At 37.9% G+C, this 24419-nt stretch overlaps 1 protein-coding gene across 16 annotated transcripts in view; it reads right to left on the bottom strand.

Moving 5' to 3' along the window:
* Positions 1-24419, bottom strand: part of R3HDM2 (R3H domain containing 2) — a 147513-nt gene that overhangs the window by 92101 nt on the left and 30993 nt on the right. For 12 of the 16 annotated variants that reach the window (XM_063076268.1, XM_063076269.1, XM_063076266.1 and 9 more), the window contains one exon: positions 15818-15880. The exons of 2 other annotated variants lie outside the window; for them this stretch is intronic. The gene's annotated coding sequence lies outside the window, so the exon portion shown is untranslated. Of the gene's footprint in view, positions 1-15817; positions 15886-24419 lie in introns of all 16 variants that reach the window. 2 more of the 16 variants (XM_063076270.1, XM_063076267.1) reach the window with 1 other exon arrangement.

The following is a 24419-nucleotide window of genomic DNA, read 5'->3' as shown; positions in this document are numbered from 1 at the left end:
CAATAATTATAGTAAATAAATAAATTTTTTAAAAAAGAAAACTGATGTGAACTCAACTTTATCAAGAGAAGGATGTAAAACTATATATCATCAGGCCAGCAGGAATAGACTTTAGCTCAAGTAAGCCATCCTTCTAGCATGCCAATAATAGATATACACTAACTTTGTTATGCAGAGAAAACTTGGATGGCTATTTTAGAACCTAGCATGTCTTTTTCTTTTCTTTTTTACATTCAATTTATAGTCTGTGTCATTTTAGTCTCCAAAATATAATTTCAAGTAAAAATCTAAATTCTTAGTATTCTTACCATTCTAAAAGATACAAAATAGGGCTAGCCTGTTAGCTCAATTGGGTAGAGTGTGGTGCTGATAACACCAAGGTCAAGGGCTAGACCTCTGTACCAGCCAGCTGCCAAAAAATAAAAGACACAAAACAAAGACTCTCTAATACCTATGTTCTCTCTTTCCATATACTGATACCCTATGTTCTCTCTTTCCATATACTGATCCAATGACTCTGCCTCATGGTAAGACAGGTGGCTGAATACCAGGTGCTAAGAGCAACAGGAACAGTTCATAAGATTCCACAGAAAACAAGATCCTTGCTCTTACCCTCACAATTAAAACCTGAAATTTAAAAAAATAAGTGAAATTTAAAAGCAAGAGAAATTCAAAATAATGAAAGAAAAACAAGACTTTTCATTTCTAATTCCCCGCTAAGATAACTCCTTGAGTGCAGAGACTATGCTTTAAATCATAAGCACCTTCAAAACTGAAGGCTCAATAAAAGCATAATACAAGAGTACATGCAAATTAATGAGTTGGATACCTTTAATCACAGTCTCCTAAAGCGGATTTCCTAAACTGGATTTTTCAAGGAGTCATGGAAATTTATTGACAAAGAAGGGGTCAAGATAACTTGGAAGAAAGCAAAAGCACAAGAGAAAGATAGTGAATTTAGTCTATCTGATTCAACTTGGCTGATAGTCCAAAAAAATGGGTTAATGTCAAGAGAACAGTCAGTGAATGGAGCTGTCCTAAGTAACTGCTAAGAAACATGGGATTTATGCAACTGAGTGCCACTATCACAGGGGAATGGAATGAAAATGATAACAGGAATCACTGAGCAGTGAGATACCAGTTTCTGGGTCAGTAGAACTGACTAGAAGTGGTAACATAAGACCAAAAATCTTGCTCCGATTCAAAATATAAAAATACTTCACCATTACTCCAACAATTGGAATCAGATCTATACCATTACACTTTTTTAAAAGGTACACACAAACTCAGAGATGGCCAACAAAGCAGGGTGGACAAACAAGATTTCACCTTCTTGAGTGCCCTAAGGATTGACAATTACCCCTTCTTTCTGCTTACAGTGATATGAAAGGGTTAAATATTTAAAGAAGTAAAGAACACAAAAGTAGTAGTGTCCTCACACATCTAAGAGAAAAAAGCAGTGATATCAAGGGAGAGAAAAATATTTCCATGAAAGACAGGATGCAGGAAAAAACACAGAATGAAGACAAAAGAGAAATATCAGTTCTGATGCATTACAAAACAGAAAAGGGAAGAAATATTCAAAATAATTTCCTTGTTCTTAGGCTTTGCCATCCTACTTCTAAGCCTATAGCCTGTGAGAAGGTGAGAAAACAGGCAAAGAGGAGAAATACTCCCAAACAAACCAATCCCCCACAACGCATATCCCAAAATCAGAGAATTTCAAAGTATCCCCAAATATACAGGTTGTATTTATAACAAAATGTATCTTAATTTAATGTTGTGCTTTTCATAGAGATTTCTTCCTATCTGTCCTTTTCTTTCTTCTTTCTTTTTTTTTTGGCAGCTGGCCAGTACAGGATCAAATCCTGGACCTTGGTCTTATCAGCACCATACTCTAACCAACTGAGCTAACTGGTCAGCCTGCCTCTCTCTCCTAAATAAGCATCATCAATACAACAACTATGAAAACAAAAAATAATTGTCATCAGAAAAACCAGCATAACACAATTTCTATCACTGAGCAGAGTCTAAGGGAAGAACATGGCACATGGCATAGCTTCTCTCTGTTCCACTGCTGCTCCACTGCTGCTGAAACAAAATAAACTAAAAGTCTGAATGATCTTACAGTATATCACAGATTGTGGCCTGTTCCCACACTGCCTCACAGCCTTCCCATCATGGGCTACTGGGATTTAACATGAACCAAATCTGTCAACCAAGTTGAAGACAGACACGTGGGTTCTAATGAGCAATGGTAAAAAAAACACACTGCTTCATTCAGCTTCAAACAATGATAAATAATTCAGGAAAAGAACTGCAGCAATATAGGGCATCACAGCAGGATTTAAAAATAGACCATAGGCTACAAAGCCTAGGTGGGGAAATCAAGGAGACAGAGAAAATGGATTTATCTCAACAATTCCCAAGCCCTTTGCAAGAAAGGAAGCTGCTGAAAATGCCACTCAAAACAGATACTAGAATTGTAATGAACTTTTTCAAAAAACAAGTATTTTTCAGGAACTTGGTAAATATGAGAAGAGTTAATAAACAATAGTACTATTTGGCAATCATAGTTATTATAGAAAAAGCAAATCTAAATGACATAAGAAAGACATATTTAAAAAAAAAATTAGAAGGGCGTTAAATTCTATTTTCCACACCACCAAGTTTTAGGTCTAACATCAATTTAGATTTTTACTCACTAATTATGCCTCTAGTATTGAGAGCACAAAGTACTCAAGATTTTTCTATTTGTATTTTCACCTCTAACAGATCCTACCATGCAACACATAGAAACACAAGATTCTCACCTGTTAATAAAAAGGGTAGCTTGAATACTGAACAGACGCCATGATTATGGTCTTTCCAGATTTAAATTAAACTCTAACTCTGACAGAACTGATGAGTTTATAATTAAATGATGATAATCCGAAACCTTAGGTTCACATGGATTATACAGGTTTCAACCTACGTAAGAACACTTTCAAGTATGGGGGTCTGATAAATAGTGTGGCTGGACAGTCAATTTTATAAGATTCATATCTTGAGGACTACAAAAAACCAGAATCCAAATGTACAAACTCAACAATGCATGTGATGAAAAAATAAAATATAGCATCCAAAACTGCATTTTTCAGGTCCATCAAAATATACACCACTCTTTCTTCAAAAGCCCAAGATCAATTTCAGACAACAGAAAACTTTAAAAACATTGAAGATAACTCTAATGATGCCTAATCTACCTATAAGAATATGATTTAGAATATAAAAGAAACCATAATCTGGTCCTTTTACATATTACTTTACTTTAACTAAGCAAAACAAATAGTACTGAAAAAAATTCTTGTTCAGCATAAACTACAGACCAGTGTGTTCCTGCCTCACCTATCTTTAGAAGAAAAAAATGGATGTGTCTCCTCTCAACTGTGCCATTCAATTTAAAGTACACAAAAACCAAAATGCACTTGGAATAAGATGAAAATTTTTTTCAATTTTTTAATCTTCTAGACTCTAAGAGTAAATACTAAACAGTATTTCAAAGGAGAAACAGATGGTTAATATAAAACATAGTACATTTCAAGTACTTCTCCAGGTATGGGATAACATGGTCAAACCAGCTGTTTTCCATCCTTGGGTATATATCCAAAAGAATTAAAAGCAGGGTCTCAAAGAGATATTTGCACATTCACGTTCATAGTAGCATTATTCACAATAGCTAAACCGTGGAAGCAACCCAAGTATCCATTGATGAATGAATGGATAAGCAAAATGTGATATATACATACAATGGAATACTATCCAGCCTTCAAAAAGGAAAGAAATTCTGACATATGCTATAACATGGAAAAATTTTGAGAACATTAAGGGAAATAAGCTAGTCACAGAAAGACAAATATTATATGGTTCTACTTATATGAGGTAGTTAGAGCAGTCAAAATCATAGAGACAGAAAGTATAATAGTGGTTGCTAGGTGGTGGGGCGAGCAAAGAATGGAGAGTTATCATTTAATGAGTACAGAATTTAAGTTTTTTTATTTTATTTATTATTTTATTAATAATTTTTTACATTCTAGGATGTTGCTGTGGAGCAGTTGGGAGAGAGAGGGAGAGGGGGAAGTATATGTGATGGAAGGAGGAAGGTGGAGGGGCAGGATTGAGGCCTGTGGCACACATTCCCACAGGGAAGACGGCGGGGCAGGGCTTCCAGCAGTGCCTTGGTCATTGCCGGGCTGGGAGCAGATGTCAGGGGGGTGTGGCAAAAGCCCTCGCCTTCCACCACCCCAGCTCAGGAACCCGGGGCCCTTCTTGCTGTGGCTTGGGGTCATCACTGGGTTGGTTGCGCATGTCAGGGGGGCGTGGCCGAGACCCTCAGCTCCCCACCACCCCAGCTTGGGAGAGCCCATGGTGCTTCCTGCAGTGACTTGGTGATTGTTGCTGGGCTGGCTGCAGGTATGGAGGGTGCATGGCCAAGGCCCAAGGCTCCCCACTGCACCAGCTTGGGAGAACTCGGGGCACTTCCTGTGGTGGCTCAGTGGTCATCTCTGGGGTGGTTGTGCTTGTTGGGGGGGTGTGGCTGCAGAATTTGTTTTACAAGAGGAAGGGTTACGGAAATGGATTGTGGTGATTAGTTGCACAACATTATGAATATATTTAATACCACCAAACCGTACACTTAAAAATGGTTAATGAGGGATGGGGATGGGGAAAAATGGTTAAGATGGTAAATTTATGTCATGTGCATTTCAACACAATTAAAATATTGGAAAATTTTTAAAAATGGAAGGTCTATAAAAGGTAGGGTTTTCTTCTGTTTCTTCATTTCTATATTTATTGCTCTCAGATAGTTCTGGCACAGTGAGTAATTGTTAAATAAGCCATTAGCCAAAAAAAGCAAATATTGGAGTGGTTTTCTGATATCCCAACATCAATATGTAAGCTTATATATGTAATAAATATAATATGTAAGCAAGCTTGGCATAACCAGAAAATGAATTTTTTTTTTTTTTTTTTTGTCATTTTTTCGTGACCGGCACTCAGCCAGTGAGTGCACCGGTCATTCCTATATAGGATCCAAACCCGCGGCGGGAGCGTCGCCGCGCTCCCAGCGCAGCACTCTACCGAGTGCGCCACGGTCTCAGCCCAGAAAATGAATTATTTATATATGGCTACCTCATTTAGCACTTCCTCTAATTTCAGGACAGTTTCCTTAAAAACGAAATTAATGAAAACCCTAGAGTATGTCTTTAATATAAAAGTTGTTCTCTTAAACTTCTCTTCCTCACCTGTCTGCATAGGAATACTAATAATATTCAGTAATTTCATGCATAATTCCACCAGATAAGGTTTCTATGATAATTCAGTTAACTAAATTGTACTGAAGCTCTGGTTTTAAGCTCCAAACATCATGCAATTGTAGAAAGAAGTTCAAAAGAGCAGGCCAGAAAAAAAGTACTTTTCTTCCTATTTCTCATGCTTTTATCTGCAAGCCCCTTGAGTCTTAGGTCAATCTTATCAACTCCTAAGAACTCAAAGCAAGTCTACAAACCATATCCTACAACCCATCACACTCTCAAAAACATTTTATGGTTTTCAAATGTCCTTAATCCATTTATATCTCTGATGAAAGCTCATTTCCATACTAAAGGTTAGAATGTTATAGAAGGTGATTCAGAATCAAAACTATTCTGAAACAAATTTAAATGGCCCTAACACTGTATGTAAGACACTTTTCAGGTACACAGAATGATAGCTGGTAAAAGATAACTCAGCAACACATCCTGCAAGGCATACCTGAGAATTAAAGTGTGTCAACAAGGGAGACATGATGCAGATGTGCTCTCTATGTTACACAAATCCCAAAACTAGCCTGGGTACTTATTCAAAGACTTATTTTAATAACAATGCATCCTCCATATTGGTGTAATTTTGAAACTCATCTACAACAAAGGGCATCATCTTAAAGAAAAACTATTGGTGAACTCAAAATGCTATTAACAAAAAACAAATATGATATTCCTGGGCACTGGCAAAATAAACTTCCAACAACCCTAAATTCCACAACTGGACTTAGATGGATTAACACAAATCTTCACTGAACAAAATTCAAAGCATTCTTTAAAAAAAAAAAAAAAAAAAAAAAAAAAGACACAAAAGTCAAAAAGCTCCAACACATCCTATTCTAAACCAAAAATACAAAGCTATAAATATCTAGAAATACCTCAAGGTGTGTAATTACTGAAGCTAATTAGCATTCTCAAAATTAAACATCTGCAGCAATGCTCAAAGTATTGGAGAGGTGGGCAGAAAGAATGAATGGGCAGATAATTCCCATCAAAAAGATAAAATTCAAAGTATCTCTCTAATAAATAAAGAAAATTGGGGCTGGCCCATGGCTCACTCAGGAGAGTGTGCTGCTGATAACACCGAGGCCATGGGTTAGAATCCCTATATAGGGAATGACTGGTTAGCTCACTGGTGAGCATGGTGCTGACAACACCAAGTCAAGGGTTGAAATCCCCTTACTGGTCATCTTTATTTTAAAAAAAAAAAAAGAAAAGAAAAGAAAATAGAATTCTGGAACTTAACAATGTAACTTATTGGGAAAAGAAAAATGATATCAACCTCATAACCAAACTGTGAAACTTTCATTGATGTTATCCACTGGGAAGGTAGGAATTAACTGGGCAGGAAGCTCAGAACTGGGATGATTTTGTGATAGAAGATAACACAAAAGCTCCTTTCATTCATACTGAAAAGATGTTGCTTTAAAAAGAAAACACAGTTTAAAAAATCTATACTAAATCTTTTTTCGGGCTGAGCCCGTGGCTCACTCGGGAGAGTGTGGCGCTGGGAGCGCCGAGGCCGCGGGTTCGGATCCCATATAGGGATGGCCGGTTTGCTCACTGGGTGAGCGTGGTGCTGACAACACCAAGTCAAGGGTTAAGATCCCCTTACCGGTCATCTTTTAAAAAAAAAAAAAAAAAAAATCTTTTTTCTATAAGATCAACACAACAGAGTTGGGCCATATTATTTTATCTCTAATCCTTATATCACCTTTATCCTAGCAGAATTTAACTATATGATCTTGGGTAAAGAAGATTCTATACAGTACAGTTATTAGAAGATTTAATTTTTAGCCCTGCCACTTACAAGCTGTGTAATCTTCAGCAAGTTACTTAACCTCTTAATGCCTCAGTTTCCCTTACCTGTAAAACAAATATAACTACCTCATGGGGCTATAAAGATTAAATGAGTTAATATATAGGTAAAATGCTTAGACACATGGAAAGCATTTAAATAAATGTTAGCTATTATGTTTTGTTGTTATTTAGTCTTCTCTAAACTAATACAAGATTGGGGTCCCTATTTTCAAAATGTGGAAGAATTAACAATAATACAATCTGTTTTACAATTCTGCCCAAACTCAGGGTCCTCCCTGCTTAGAATGAACAGAATGAGTAGGCCCAGAGGGACATTAGGTGTTAAAAGCCTTAATATGCATTTTTCTCTTAGAAACAAATATTTTGGGATGCTGAGCTGACCGGTTAGCTCAGTTGGTAAGAGCAAAGTGTTACAACACCAAGGTCAAGGGTTTGGAGCCCCATATTGGCCAACTGCCAAAAAAGAAAAAGAAAAAAGAAAAAAAAATGGGAGGATGCAGTCTATTCTTCCTGTGCCAAAGGAATGAAGTTCCCTCACAAACAAATAAACTATAATGTATCATGTTATGTGCTAGCTAGAACTGCTCACAAGGTTAAATGGCAATGGAGGGAGCAGACATCTAAATCAGATGGAAGAAAGGCTTCCAGAAGGAAGGGATGCTTAAGCCATAGAGAAGTAGGGAAATAGAACTAGGTTCCTTATTTATCAGCTATACGATTTGAGGCAAGTTAACTAATCTCTCTAAACCTCAGTTTCATCATCTACAATACAGAATAAAAGAGTACTTTTTTTGAAAGGCTGTGAAAAGATTAAATGAGATATGTAAAGTACTTAGAACAGTGTTAGAAACACAGTGCAAACCCAACAAATAATATTATTAACACAAACATACGTCACCATGATGCTTTCTCAGAACTGCAAGTAATTCATAAAGAAAGCTATAGCATAAGATACTCACAGAGAAGTGGCTGAAGAAGAATCTAGACAGGTTAGTGAAAACAGGATTATAAACATCCTGCACACTAACTAAAGCTATGAGAAACTTGTAAAAGATTTTCAGAAAGGAGTTACATAATCAGATTTCCACTTTAGAAAGATTACTTTTCCAACGATGTGGATGGTTTAGAAAGAAGATAGAACAGAGGCAGGTGCACCAGATAGGAAAAAGATGAGAAGTGCTCTGGCTGTAGAATGAGGGGACTCTGACCCAAGAGACATTAAGGAAGTAGAATCATTAAGACTTAGCAACATATGAGATATATGTGATGACTGGGAGAGAAGATGTCTTAGGGGACACCTGGGGGGACTTGATAGAAAAGCAGCTCTCAGAGCATAGCCTGGAACCCCTGGGAATCCCCAAGACTTTTTCATGGAAACTGAAAGATCAAATCCCCTTCATAATAATACATATGAAGACTTTTTTGACGTTTTCACTCTCATACTCTCTTGGGTGTATTGGTAGAGTTTTCCAGAAGACATATGACACGCAGTCTGAATTAAAAGGCAGATAGGAGAATCCAGCTGTGTTCTATTAATCCTATCATTAAAAAGATTTGCAAAAATAAACAATGTCATATTTCTCACTAAATTTTGTTGCTGCTGTTTTAGGAGAAGTTATTTTTCATAAAAATTTGCTTTTATGTTAATATGTAATGAGCTTATCATCATTTTTAATGAATCAACAAAAGTTTTTAAATTTCTCAGTTTCAATTTCTAATACGTTAATATTTATAGGTAGAAACAAAACAAAAGCTCTTTGGAGAACTCAATCATTTTTGCAAGTGTAAAGGGGTTCTGATAAAAAGTTTGAGAACCACTGGGTGAATAACATGACGGTACTTCAAAAAGTTTGTGGAAAAAATACAATTAAAAGATAATATGAATCTTTCCACAAACTTTTGAAGACTCCTCATATTTCCACTCTCTGAGATAGGAATATTGAAGAAACGAGTTTGGAAGGAAAGATAAGGTTCTGTTTAATACATAGTAAATGTGATGTGCCCATGGGCTGACAAAATCAAAGCAGCCAAAGGCAGTTACACTAGTAGACTGAGAATCTAGAGCACCAAACTGAGAGTAGTTGAATCTTTGGATTTTAAACGTGATCACAAAGGGAGAATTCATGATGAGAACAGTGGCAGAGCAACAGAAGAAAAGGACAGAAGGAAAGCAGAGGCCTCAGGACACACTAATATTTAAACGATAAAAAAGAGGAAAAGGCTTCCATATGGAGGTGAAAGAAAGTAATAAAAATGATAAATTATCAAGGGTTTGCAACCCCACATTAGTCAGCTGCCAAAAAAAAAAAAAAAGAGAGAGAGAAATTAAAATGAAAAATAAAAGAGTATATCACTAGCTATAAATTAAAGAGAGAAAAGTTGGTCAGAGGTCGGAAGAAAAGCAAAAAACAGCAAAAACCCAGTCCAGCACTAGTAATGGCAGGAAGAAATAGAATATAAAAATGAAATCCAATATTAACTCAAAATCTCATTTTAGCCAAGTGTTTCAATCTCTTCTCTCATGATACCCTTTTCTTATCAGAGTTACTCATAAACAACAGAATGGTTTCAAGTTCATATCCTTTGCCTTCTTGGTTTACCCTCTGGAAGAAATGCAAACAAGTAAGAAAATGACCAAAAAGATAAAGATGTAAAGAAAAGGAAAGATCCTGGGGCAATATATAAGAAGGGAGTTGACTAAAGCAGTGACTCAAAGAAGACTCATCATACATCCCACAAATTATTACTGAGTAACAACTAACAAAGCATTATGATAGGCACTGTCAAAAACAGCTGACTAACATACCAAGCTACGCCCTTGGTTCATCAGCAGAAGCAATGGACTAGAAACAGAAATAAAACTTTACTGATAGGCCTGGCACAATCAGAGGCAGCTCTATTCCAAAGGTGGCTCTGGCAGATTTCCAGAGCTCAAAGTCACCTAATTACTGAAATGTGGCCTAATTCCAGAAAATAACTCCCAAGGAACGTTTTCTTCAAATGTTTGACAGCTATGTGGTCCTGTGGCAATGCCATATCTTGCTGAGTTTTTTATAGATAAGCGCAGCTTTGAAATACAGAGATAAATCTCTAAGAAATCCTACTATATATACTAAATTGTCAAACTGGGATATAAGCTCCAAAATTAATAATAATGACCAAAAGAGAATTACCTAGCTAGATGTTTTAAATGGTCAACTCTTCCTTTTAAATGTAGAAGTAGTGATTTTATAAATATGGCTATTCTTTTGAGAAAAAGAATAAAAACATAAGAATAGAGAAAATGCATATGATAACACTCAAAATTTAGCATTACATCCAAAGAGAACACTGAACAAGGAAGGATATATTATCACACACAAACTGTCACTAAAATCTTTTCATGCCATCATCTTATGCTATGGTAGCTGACCTATCTAGCTCTAAGCCTGTATCTGATTGATTTGTAAACTTCTGGAAGTAGCTGGGCTCTACTGAACATCAGAAGAATCTTTTTGTCTAAGCTCTATTTGGCTTCCATTGCCCCTTTTTAAGAACTTGAGAAAGGAAGGAATTATTGGACAGTAGTCAGTAACATACTGCTATTTTAAAATTTCTTGATCATTGAATGTGAGACCCTTCTAACATGATTTGAGAAGCTGTACAAGCATAGGCAGAGTTATTTTCCTGTTTACATTTGTTTATTTTGGAGAAAAATCGGTAGGTTTCTAACTACTGTTTACTTCATTGTTATATTGCAGTAAAAGTTTTTTTTTTTTTTTTTTTTTTAAAGATGACCGGTAAGGGGATCTTAACCCTTGACTTGGTGTTGTCAGCACCACGCTCAGCCAGTGAGCGAACCGGCCATCCCTATATGGGATCCGAACCCGGGGCCTTGGTGTTATCAGCACCGCACTCTCCCGAGTGAGCCACGGGCCGGCCCTGCAGTAAAAGTTTTTAAACAACCATTGCATGTTTGCTTTTGATGTATCCCTTTGTGAAATTAGCACTTTGGGGGCCAATGGAGAAATGCAGCATTCACTCTTTCTCTCTCTTCCCCTTTCTTCAGCAGAAGTGTGTTTATCAGCAAGTCATGAGTCAAACTGCTGCATTTTAAAAAACCCTCAAAATGCTGATTCGGTTCAGAATTAATTGCAAATGTTTCAAACCTGGGTTTCTGATATTTGTAAATGTTTTTCTTTATTAGCTAAGAATGTATTACCATTAAAGTCATTAGTATTATATTGCTTCCAAAAAGAGAAAGTGGACAGAACTATAATCCAGCACCTTTTATTGCATTGGAAAGACTGGCAAAATCTTTTGGATGGGTTGGGAGACGTGGCTGGAAAAGTACGTTGGAAAATATAAAATCAAGATATCTCATGGCATATTAAAAGAAAAATCTTAAGAGCAGTGTTGGCTTTTATTTGGATTTTTTTTTTTTTAATCTCAATTTTTTCTTTGGAATCTTCTTCATTGGCATTGTTATGTCATCATAAAGAGGGGGCAGATGTCTACTTGTTCAGTTTTTCAAATCCGTTTTCCTTAATATAAGCAGGACTATTTAAAGATAATTTTTTTTTTTTTTCTAAAAGATGACCAGTAAGGGGATCTTAACCCTTGACTTGGTGCTGTCAGCACCACGCTCAGCCAGTGAGCAAACCGGCCATCCTTATATGGGATCCGAACCCGGGGCCTTGGTGTTATCAGCACCACACTCTCCTGAGTGAGCCACGGGCTAGCCCTAAAGATAAATTTTTTATCATCTGATACTGAGTAAGAAGTTGAATTTGCACAGAATTCTCCCTGCATAATCTCTTGCAATATCCATAGCACAGTTTGGTGATGACTTTTAAGCTTTTTCGTTATGCACTCATGACCTATATCTTATAAAAATAAATGAAACCATGATTTTCCCTCACAATGTATCATGTTTAATTTTCATGTGTTTATTTCATAAACATGACAGATTTTTGGACTTTGTATTATCTGTATGTTTTATAATGGATCATGCATAATGTCTCAGAAGAATAAAATAAGAATTCATAAATATGTTCATCTTTCAAGGCAGAGCAATGGGTTGGAAAGGGGTGGCTTTCTGGTTGGATAATGGAATATTCTCATTTATTTATGACATTCTGTCTGCTACCTATTGCTCAGAGCATAGTGAAAACTGGAAACAAAACAAAAATACCCAGCAGTCGCTGCTTCTTTTCTCTGGAAGGTGACAGCAGAAATTGGCAGCATGGAGCTCTTGTCTTGGACAACAAAACTACAGATAGTAGGATAACAATTACCAGAAGACAGCTCAGGCCAAGTTTTGACCATTCTTTACAGTACCCTGATTATCTGCTTCTTAAAGAATCAACTAAGACACCATAAAAGAAATAGGCTTTTTGTGCCTTTTGCTGTTATTGTTTAATTTACAAACAGTTTTGGTAAAACTCTTAATGTAAGTGGCTAATTTGACTTTGGAATTTTGTATTTGAGGTATACTGTCATCTATTTCTTGAAATATTTTTACTGTTTAGTTGCTCTACGGAAAATGTGAGGAAACCTAAATTCACATTTGTAAAATTCTTATGCCATTTTTTAGTTAAATATTTCTTTTCATTGTTTAAAAATACTGAAGTGTTCCACCATTTTTTTCCTGTACTAGATGGCTAGGATTCTAGAGAAACGATTATAAAATATTTTCAACACAACAACAACAACAAAAAAAACGGTTTGGCATTTCTTCAAAAAGTTGAACAGAAGGCTGGCCAGTTAGCTTAGAGCGTGGTGCTGATAACACCAAGGTCAAGGGTTTGGATCCCCTTACTTTCTAGCCACCAAAAAAAAGAGTTGTTTTTAGGCTGGCCAGTTAACTTAGTTGGTTAGAGTGCAGTGTTATAACACCAAGGTCAAAGGCTCAGATCCCCTTTCTGGCCAACCCACAACACCACCAACAACAAAAAAAACAACAAAAAAAGTTGAACACAGAATTACCATATGCCCAGCAATTCTACTCTTAGGTATATACCCAAAAGAATTGAAAGCAGGCGGGCTGGCCCGTGGCTCACTCGGGAGAGTGCGGTGCTGATAACACCAAGGCCATGGGTTCAGATCCTATATAGGGATAGCCAGTTCGCTCACTGGCTGAGGGTGGTGCTGACAACACCAAGCCAAGGGTTAAGATCCCCTTACCGGTCATCTTTAAAAAAAAATAAATAAAAGAATTGAAAGCAGGGACTCAGACAGATACTTTTACATGAATATTTACAGCAGCATTATTCATAATACCCAAAAGGTGAAAACAACATAAATGTCCATCAACTGATGAATGGATAAAAAAACTATTATAAATATAAACAATGGAATTATTATTCAGCCATAAAAAGGAACAAAGTATTGACACATGCTATGACTTGAGTAAACTTCAAAAACAATATGTTAAGTGAAAGAAGTCAAACACAAAAGGTCAAATATTGCATGATTCCTTTTATATGGCAAATCCATAAAGACAGAAAGCAGATTAGAGTTTACCAGGAAATGGGGGGAGGATGAAATGGGGAGTGATAACCTAATGAATACGGGGTGGTTTATGAAAGGATAAACAAGTTTAGAAACTAGAGAAAGTTTGGTGGTTGCACAACATTGTAAATACTCTAAATATCAATGAACTGTACACTTTAAAATTACTAATTGTGTGATATGAATTCCACCTCAATTAAAAGAGAAATTGACTTGGAGGGGAAAAAAGTATATGGCCATACAAAGATTTATACACAAATATTTATAGCACAGCTTTATTTGTAATAGCCAAAAACTGGAAACAACCCAAATGTCCATTGGCAAGTGAATGGATGAACAAATTGTGTTATATCTATACAACTGACTGCTACTCAGCAAGCAAAAGAAATGAACTATTGATACATACAACAACATAGAAAAAAATCTCAAAATAATTATTGAGTAAAAAAAGACAGACCAAAAATAAATAGAAGAATACATATACTCTATGATTCCATTTATATAAAATTCTAGACAATGCAAACTATTCTATAGTGACATAAAGTAACAGCAGTGGTTATCTGAAGGCTGGGGGAAGGATTACAATTGGGGATAAAGAAGTTTGGAGAGGTGATAAATAGGTTCATTATCTTGATTGTGGTGATAGTTTCATGGGTGTACACATCAAAACTTAAGATTGTAGGGCCGGCCCCGTGGCTCACTCACTCGGGAGAGTACGGTGCTGATAACACCAAGGCCCCGGGTTCGGATCCCATATACGGATGGCCAGTTTGCTCACTGGCTGAGCGTGGTGCTCACAACACCAAGTCAAGGGTTAAGATCCAAAAAACTTAAGATTGTACACTTTTTGGGGGGGGGGGTGGTGGCAGCTGGCCATTACAGGGATCAAACCCTAGACGTTATCAGCACCATGTTCTGAGCCAACTAGCCAGCCCAAATTGTACACTCTTAATATGTGCAGTTTACTGTTTGTCAGTTAGACCTCAATAAAGCTCTTTTTTAAAAAAAGATGAAGAAAGGGAAACAGGGCAAATGTACTTATGCTGGCCACTCAACTGATAAGGTAGTATTAAAAGCAATTTTACTTTACCTAGCTGAGTGTATATACAACACTTGACAAAACAACACACGGACAATCACTGAAAATAGCACATAAATTTGAATTTTTATAACCATAAAAATATTTCCATTAACCTACATTATAATTTCAGATGCTCAATCTCCACTTTTGACTGATCTTCAGTAGGTGGTGCTAGAAACCCTCCCAGTTTCCACTGTATCTAGAAAGTACTGCAATTAATGTGATCTGTAAATAAGCATTTAGATTCACCAAGAAAACTCCTATAAGAAACCCAATAAAGTTCCTTAAAGCTGAAAATACCTGTGAACACTATCTCAAGTGAAAAAAAAATCAAAAAGAGACTTCTGTTATCTATATTAATCACTTCTTAAGAAAGAATTCCCCAGGGGCCGGACCATGGCTCACTTGGGAGAGTGTGGTGCTGATAACACCAAGGCCAAGTGTTCGGATCCCTATATAGGGATGGCCAGTTAGCTCACTTCAGAGAGCGTGGTGCTGACAACACCAAGTCAAGGATTAAGATCCCTTACCGGTCATCTTTAAAAAAAAAGAATTCCCCAGTTATAGATATATACCTTATACAGATATTCACTCAAATAAATTTAAACTACTTCAAAAATTTTAATCTTCTTTATAAAAACTTAGAAAAGCTTTAACGTTAAAAATCCAAATCCAGATTTTTTTTTTTTTTTTAAACCAAAAGGTATGTCCATTGTTTTAGAGACAAACAAAAAGTATAACATATTCACTACTGGGAAAAAATAATGGAATTTGTGGTGAAGGTCAATCAAAACCATTTTATACTCATGATATTTATGGCAGGTGAGCAATAACATCATCTAACCCAAACTATAAGCATCTCTCATTTTGACTACAGCTATAGATTTTTATTTTTTAATTCAGCTTTAATTCAACTTAATCTTGATAAACTCTCTGCATCTCAATTTCTTCATCTATTAAATGGATACAATAATACTCCCAACCCCATGGGGTTGTGTGAGGACTAAATGAGAATACAGGTATAGCACTTAGTTTGTTGCTTAGCACATAGAAGTGTGCCATAAATGTTAATTATTATTACCTGAATAAATGCTCAGCCTCCATGAGTGCAGTGCTGGAATGGCATCACATATAAGAAACAAGTCTAACCTCAAAAAAAAAAAAAAGAAAAAAGCATGTTAAAAGCAATTTTAAATCTTAATATATTGAGACCCTCAAAGAAAATAAAGAGATCTAATTCAAAATCCACAGCAGTACCTTTTTATATCATCTTTCCCAATTCCTTTTGCTCACAATGTTTCTCATAATGCTGCACCTGACCTGAACCCTCCATATCCATTCACATTCTCAATTCACAATAAAAAAACTGCTAATTTGGCTCTTTCCCCTCTATTGATCCCCTCTTCCTATAACCAGTTGTTGGTCTACTTTCTAATATAAATTAATCATCCAGTCTTATTCCTTGAAATTCTTCAGCTGTTTTTTTATCCATTACACAAGAAAAGTCTAGAACTCAGCAAGCAAATCTAGAATCTCTACTGGTAAGTGAGAAGCAGAAATGAAGAAAGGCCAGACACAGAATTTTCTTCTGTGAGTATAAGTACACATTGCAAACATATAATTTAATACCTTCTCACCCCGACTACAGTATGTATGTATGTATTTATTTTGGTGGCTGCCCAGTACAGAGATCCAACACCGAACCTTGGTGTTATCAGCACCATGCTCTAACCATCTGAGATAACTGGGCAGCCCCTACAGTAATTGTTATTATTACTACTATTATAAGACCCTGAGGGCTGGCTGCTGCTTAATCCACTTCAGGAGGCCTGAGTGCTGACTGCCACCACTGGAACCCTTAATATGCCCAAACCATTCTATTTTCTTGGAAACCCTCAAAATACCTAAGCCCTACCGTGTTCTTTGCTAAAGTGAGAAGTATCCCTAACTCACCATTTTGTTTTACAACTCTGTTCCACAAATACCACATCGCTAAATTCTGCCCTCTTGATATCTTACAAAAATTTCCATGAAAAAGCTCTTCTAGCTTCTTCATGGCCCCTGCACCTCAGAGTTTTGACATCAAGGATGTGTGGGAGTTGGTTATTGGGAAGGCATGGCCAGAGGATACTGCCATTCCCCTTTTGACCAACCTTGCTCCTAAATCATTACCCATGCAGTGAATTTTTTCCCACCAAATGTCTTTTTGCCCCCATGCAAAGAAATTACTAGTTACTTTTCCCCACAGGCCCTCAAACCATGCTCAGATGTGTCTGAACTTTGTGGGCACAGTGGGTTCACACTGAGGAAACCCTTGCTACACCAAGAAGTCACTCTACAACTCTGAATAAGTGCAACATAATTCAAAACACACACTAGTACTTATTGCTGTAATGGGTTTTTTTGCCCTAGCTGTAATCTTATCATAATTAAAAGTGGAATACTTTCTAAAAACTTTAATTCCTTTCTGCCTTCCATCCTGCATAACCCCCGAATAGTTTACATTTTTAAATAAAGATGCAATAGCCTCTAAACTAATCTCTTCCATTCTTTCTACCCTGCAATCCATTCTCCCCAGAGAGGTATTAGTGATCTTTTTAAAATATAAGTCAGATCATTTAGTTTCCTTGTTCAACCAGCTGCCTCCCACCAATGGTTTCCCATCACCCCATGCAAGGTCTACAGAGCCCTACAAAATCTGAACTCTGCCTATTCTTGAACATACCAAACTAAACACTTCCCACAAGACCTTTGCAATTCATTGTTCCTTCTGCCCAAGACACTCCTCTTCTATCAAGGAAATGCTGATTCTGCCTCCCCTTCATGGAATAGTTCATATGTCACTACAAAGAGGTCTATCTACCCTGACCACCCAATCTGAAGTATCCCCCTCTCCTCCCTTGCACTATCACATCACCACATCTATTTTCTTCACAGTACTTATCATAATCTATAATCATCTCATTTATTTACTTGAAAATTGTCTATCTTCCCAGACAAAAATGTAAGCTCTTTGAGGGCAGAAATATCATATATCTTGTTTATATCTATACTTGCAATGCCAAATAGTGTCTGACACATTATAAACACTGAAATAGTTTTCTAATTGTCTGATTAATTTGCAAAGCTAAGTACTTCCTCTGAGGTGGAGTAAACTTAGGTTTTTTAAGGTATTGAAAACTTATTTGTACAGCTAATAAGACTAAGCTGTCAAAACCCTGTATTCTCTTTTTCATTCTAACAATCTGCCATGTATTCTCAGAAATATCCCTTCCCTTCTCTGATGGTTAAAATTTACACTCAGAAAATAAGATGGTAATCATATCTGGCAACTGTTCTCTGGCTCTTCCGGGCCCAAATCCAATCTTCTCCGGCAGCAGCAATTGCGAAAGATCTGGCTATGAGCATTGCATTGAGTGCCTCATAGCCCAGAACAACTTTGGCTAAATTGACCCAAGTTGTAAACACCTGTGAGAGATTCACTGCTGATAAGAGTTCTGTGACCCACTCCAAATGCCTTAAAGATAACCTCTCAGGAATGAGAAGATTCTGTCCAGCCTTTTGACTAGTACAGCATTCTTTAAAGCTTTAATAAAGAACCTGTCCATCAGAAAAACAGATACTTTGTCCTAGTCTTCTTCTTCTTTTTTTTTTTTTTAAAGATGACCGGTAAGGGGATCTTAACACTTGACTTGGTGTTGTCAGCACCACGCTCAGCCAGCGAGCTAACCGGCCATCCCTATATGGGATCCGAACCCGGGGCCTTGGTGTTCTCAACACCGCACTCTCCCGAGTGAGCCACGGGCCGGCCCAAAGTAAGCTTTGTTCTAATAAGAACTTCAAAAAAGTCAAGTCAGGACCGGCCCGTGGCTCACTCCGGAGAGTGTGGTGCTGAGAACACCAAGGCTGTGTGTTTGGATCCTGTATAGGGATGGCCAGTTAGTTCACTGGCTGAGCGTGGTACTGACAACACCAAGTCAAGGGTTAAGATCCCCTAACCGGTCATCTTTAAAAAAAAAAAAAAAAAAGTCAAGTCAAAGCAATAAAAACCAACCAACCAACCAACCAACCAATACCATCCATTTCATTTAAAAGGAACGAAAGAAAGAAAGAGAAAGGGAAAAAGAGAAATAAGGAAGAAGAATGCCCATTTTTAACATGGCCACAATTATTTGCAGCAATTCCCATCAAGAAATGGAGTTCATTTCCCTTCTCCCTGAATCTGAGCTGGCCTTGTGACTTGTTTTGACCAACAGTGCGCAGCATGAATGACAGTGCAAATTCTGAGCCCAGGGCTCAAGAGGCCCTGTAGCTTCTACTCTCACCCTCTTGGAAGCTAGCCATCCATGCAAAGAAACCAAGCCAGTCTGCAGAAGAGGCCATAGCAACCTAGCTGACAGCTCCAGCCCAATGCTAGACATGTGAATGAGGCTATTCAAGTCCAACCAGCCCCTAGCCAACCTACCAACTGACCACAAACACATGAATGAGCCCAGCATGCAGAACAGAGAGGCAAGCTGTGCCAGGTGAGCCCTACCTAAATTGCCAACGCACTTAAATCATAAGCAAATAGTTACTTTAAGCCACTAAGTTGTAGGCTGGTTTGTTCCACAGCAATAGATAACAGAAACACCCATAATCCAGAAACTAACTGAAAACATCAACAGTAACCCTCTCAAAATCAGCATGTGTATTCCCAACACGTAAGGCTGTAAAGAACAATATACAGGACTACCCTCCATTGATAACCAAAAAATCCCAGTAAAATGCTCAGGTTTATCAATTTCTTCCTGCATTTATCCCATGTGTAAATACCTGTAGAAAATATATGCAAATATATGTATCTGAGAAAGGACTCATGCAAAATATATAAAGAATTTCTACCAATCAATAACAAAAAGACAAACAACCCAATTTTAAAAGTCACCAAAAGACACTTCAAACAAAAGGATACTTAAAAGACCAACATGCATATAAAAAATGATTCAACATCAATAGTCATCATGAAAATGCAAATTAAAACCATAAAAAGACACCACTACACCCCCAACAGATTAGCCAAATTAAAAGGACTGACAATATTAAGTGTCGTCAAAGATGTACCACAATCAGAACTCTCAAACACTGCTGGTGAGAGAATAAATTAATACAGCCCCTATGGAAAACTAACAGTACTTACTAAAGCTAAACTTACATATATCCTATGACCTAGCAATTCCACTCCTGGGTATGTAGAGTGCTTATGTCTATGAAAAGACATTACAAGAATGTTCATAGTGGAATTCTTCATAATAGTCCAAAACTGTAAAGAACTCAATAGAAAAAAGTCAGACAATGTAAAGAATAAACCATTGCTACATGCAAATACATGCATGGATCTCTAAGATAACACAGAACAAAAAGAAGACACAAAAGAGTGCATACAGTTCCATTAATATGAAATACAAAAAGAGATCAAACTAATTTATGATAATAGAAGTCAGAATAGTGATTACCTTTGGAAGCCATTTATGCAAAAGAGATTCTAGAGCATTTCTGATGTTCGATTAGGTTCACTTCTAGAGAAAACTGCCTAAGCAAGATTATTTGAGGGAACAGCTTATAAACGGACTTGATGGAAGCAGCTGGTTGTGTTCCTACCCATCTGGCCAACCAACAGATATAGAAAGACTCAATTTACTTTAGGAAAAACATGCTCTAATCCCTGCACTGGCCTGTACAGCCTGGCCCTCTGTGGCTCCGTGACCAAGTCAGTGCCTTAGCTCAGGACCTCATCATTTTACACTGGCCTCTTTACCACTAGACACAGTGTTGTGGGTGATCTTTGAAAATCATAAATATGATGGTATCACCCACACACACTCCTACCATACATACACATAGCCTTAAAATCCTTCAATGACTCCCCATTGCCTATGGGATAAATTCTGTACTCCTTAGCAAGGTACTTAAGTTCCTTCATGATCTGGCCCCTAACTACCTTTTTTCTCTCACTATGTACCCTGTGTTCCAGTCATAACAAATTACAGAATAAGAATCCCTTATCCAAAATGCTTAGGACCAGAAATATTTCAGATACTGGATTTTTTTGGATTTTGGAATATTTGCATATACATAATGAGATATCTTGGGGATTGGACAAAAGTCTAAATATAAAATTCAGTTTCATGTATACTTTCTACACACAGCCGGAAGGCAATTTTATACAATATTTTAAATAATTTTCTGCATGAAACACATGACCTATCACATGACATCAGGGGTGGAATTTTCCACCTGTGGCATCATGTCAGCACCCAAAAAAGTTTCAGATTTTGTAGCATTTCAGATTTCAGATTTTGGATTTTCAGATAGGGATGCTCAACTTGTACTTGTAGTTGATCTAGAAAGCTATGCTTGTCACCTCAATATCTCTGAATATTCTCAAAGTGTGGTCTCAAGAGGTCTGAGAGGTCAAACTAGTCTCATTATAACACCAGGATGTTATTTTTCAAAGTGACACTAAGATGTTATTTGCCTTTTCACCACGTTGACAAAAGCAATGGTAGGTAAAACTGTAATGCCTTCGCATAAATCAAGGCAGGAGCATCAAACTGTACTAGTAATACTGTATTCTTCACCACTCCACACTTGTAGTTAAAAAAAAGGGGGAATGATAAATTTCATTTAAGAATGTCCTTAGGCTGGTTGGTTGTCTCAGTTGGTTAGAGCACAGCCTTGTAACACCAAGGTCAAGGGTTCAGATCCCCATACTGGCTAGCCGCCACAAAGGGAAAAAGAAAAAAAAGAATGTCATCGATAAAGCAGTAAAAATTAATAATTTTATTAAATCTCCACCCTTGAGAACATGTCATTATATTATTCTAAGTGACAAATGTTAAGTATAGAGCACTTCTGCTGCATACAAAAGTACAATTGTCTTGAGGAAAAGCACTTATACAACTGAGCTGAGAGCAGCACTAGCTATTTTTTTCATGAAATACTATTATTACTTGAGTAAACAACTGACAAGCAAACTATGGTTATTCGGACTTGGTTATCTGGCAATATTTTCACAGAAATGAACAAAGTGACCTTGTTGCTTCAAAGAAAACAAAGAATGGTATTTGTTGCCAATGATAAAATTTAAGCTCTTAGGAACACTTATTCTATTTTATGGAAGGAACACTTACTCTATTTTATGGAATAACGTGTTGATCGACTGTAGAATCACAATAAAGCCAATTGAGATCTTTACCTAAATTTCTTGTCATTTTGTTTCTTGACATTATTAAAATGACCAAGTACGTGATTTTGTTGTTGTCCTATTACATTAGTAATAAACGTTCTTTACACTCAATTTAAACCTTACAGAAATACAAAACTTGGGGGGAAAAATGCAAGGTTGTTTTTTTTTTTAAATTTAGGTCATCTTTAGTGTTTCTCAAAAGGATTTTATAATTTTCTCCATAAATCACTTACATAGCTTTTGTTAGATTTATTCATTTCAGTTTATATTTTTGGCACGATTTTTTTCTTATTGAATCATAATTGATTATACCTATTTGGGGGGTTCAAAGTTGATGTATGTTGAGCAAATCAATATTATTAGCATATATATTTACAAATTGTACTTATTCTTTATGCCCTTTATCAAATCTCTCCCCATCCTCCTCCTTCCCCCTCCCATCTCTGATAACCCAAGATTTCTTCTATCCTTCTAAAAGAGTAATGATTACTCTATTGATTTGTTGCCTGGATGATCTGTCCAGTGCTGAGAGAGGTGTTGTATTAGTCTGTTTTTGCTGCTTATAACAAAATACCTGGAACTGGGTGATTTATAAAGAAAAATAAAATTTATTGCTTATAGTTTCTTTTTTTTTTTTTTTTTTTTTGTCGTTTTTTCGTGACCGGCACTCAGCCAGTGAGTACACCGGTCAGTCCTATATAGGATCCGAACCCGCGGCGGGAGCGTCGCCGCGCTGCCAGCGCAGCACTCTACCAAGTGCGCCACGGGCTCGGCCCTATTGCTTATAGTTTCTGAGGCTGGGAAGTCCAAAGTCCATCTGGTAGTGACAACAGTGAACCAGAGGTCTCACACTGCAAGATGGTGGAAGCAGAGAGCAGAGAGTGAGCAAGAGACAGACCTTCCTCTTCTTTTAAAGCCCTCAGAACCACTCCCCTGACCACAATTTTTAATCCATTCATTAATATATGGTCCTACAATCCAATCACCTCTTTAAGGCTCCACTCTTCAATTACCAGAATAGGATTTCCCAACCTCTTAGCAGTCACAGTAGGGGCTGAGTTTCTAATACATAAAACTTGGGGGACACAATTTTAAGCTTCATTGAGTCTTGGGGGTACATAATTCAATCCACTATAGGTGTGTTCAGGTTCCCCACTATTATCATAAAGTAGGTGCTTCTTCTATCACTCTGGAATGGGCTTTGGGAGAGAGACATCCTTATTTTTTTTACTTTGGTCTCCACTGGTGATTGTCCTTGTGTCAATGCACTCGAGTTGCCGGTGGGCCATCCACACACTGGTTGTGGCATCTAGCCATTTTTGTGGCAGCCGTGGCTATTGTGGTGGCTGTGGTGGGCCACCCACATAGAAGTGGTATATTTGGCATCCTTGCCTGGTTGCGAGAGGAGGGTCGGTCCCCAGTTCTTGGTTCCCTGGGTGCGCCCTGTGGCAGCAGCAGTGTGCCTGGATGCGGGAAGAGGAGTCAGTCCCCAGCTCCATATGTTTTTACATTCTAAGATGTTGTTGCAGAGCAGTTGGGTAGGAGGGGGAGTAGGGAAGGGGGAAGGAAATAGGGTGGGAGAAGGAAGAAGGAGGAAGGCCATGGTTGAGGCCTGTGGCACTCCCCTCATTCCTGTAGGAGAGACCAGGGGGCTTCCAGTGGTGGCTTGGTCACTGCTGGGCTGAATGCAGATGTCGGGTGAGTGTGGCTGAAGCCCTCAGCCCCCACTGCCCCAGCTTGGGAGCCTTCAGTGTTTCCTGCAGTGGCTCAGTGGTCGTCACTGAGCTGGCTGCAGGTGTTGGGGGGTCGTGGCTGAGGCCCAAGGCTCCCCACCATCCTGGTTCGGGGGCCCAGGGCACTTCCTGTGGCAACTCAGTGGTTGTCTCGGGCTGGCTGTGGGTATCAGGGGGCAAGGCTGAGGCCCCTGGGCCTCCCTTTTCCCTGACTCTGGGGCTTCCAGTCCTTCTAGGTTTTGTAGGTGTTTTCTGGTGAAGTGAGACCTTTACAAGTTAATATCAAACTCTGTCTCTGGTCTATGGGTATTTTGTTTTTCCTTTCAGTTCTGTGTTGGATTATTTGCTGTTTCCACTACTTAAACTCAGCACTGGAACTAATTTGTTGTCCTTGGTTACTTCTAAAATGCGGGAACTTCCTGTGGAGACCAGCACTTGAGCCCTGTGGTTTAGCTAAATTGCTGCTTTGCTGCTGATTCTCTGGGGAAGACTTTTTGTGCAGCTCAGGTTTTAATGGCTGACTTTGTAGGTACTTCCAGGTCTCATAAGATCCTGTACACCTGGGATGTGCATAAACTCTGGTGTGGACCTGAGTCTTTTCAGCAAACTGCTCCCCCTGCAATTCTATTTTCCTGACCAGTCAACTCTGAGTGGTCCTGCACTGATTGGAGGGCAGATCAGCTGTCCATGCTGTGCCCCAATGTGCCCCCGGTAGCCTGTCT

The sequence above is a fragment of the Cynocephalus volans genome, chromosome 12 (assembly GCF_027409185.1).
Source record: "Cynocephalus volans isolate mCynVol1 chromosome 12, mCynVol1.pri, whole genome shotgun sequence".
Lineage (NCBI taxonomy): Eukaryota > Metazoa > Chordata > Mammalia > Dermoptera > Cynocephalidae > Cynocephalus > Cynocephalus volans.
The sequence above is the reverse complement of the archived record's forward strand: the minus strand, read 5'-3'. Positions and strand labels throughout refer to the sequence as shown.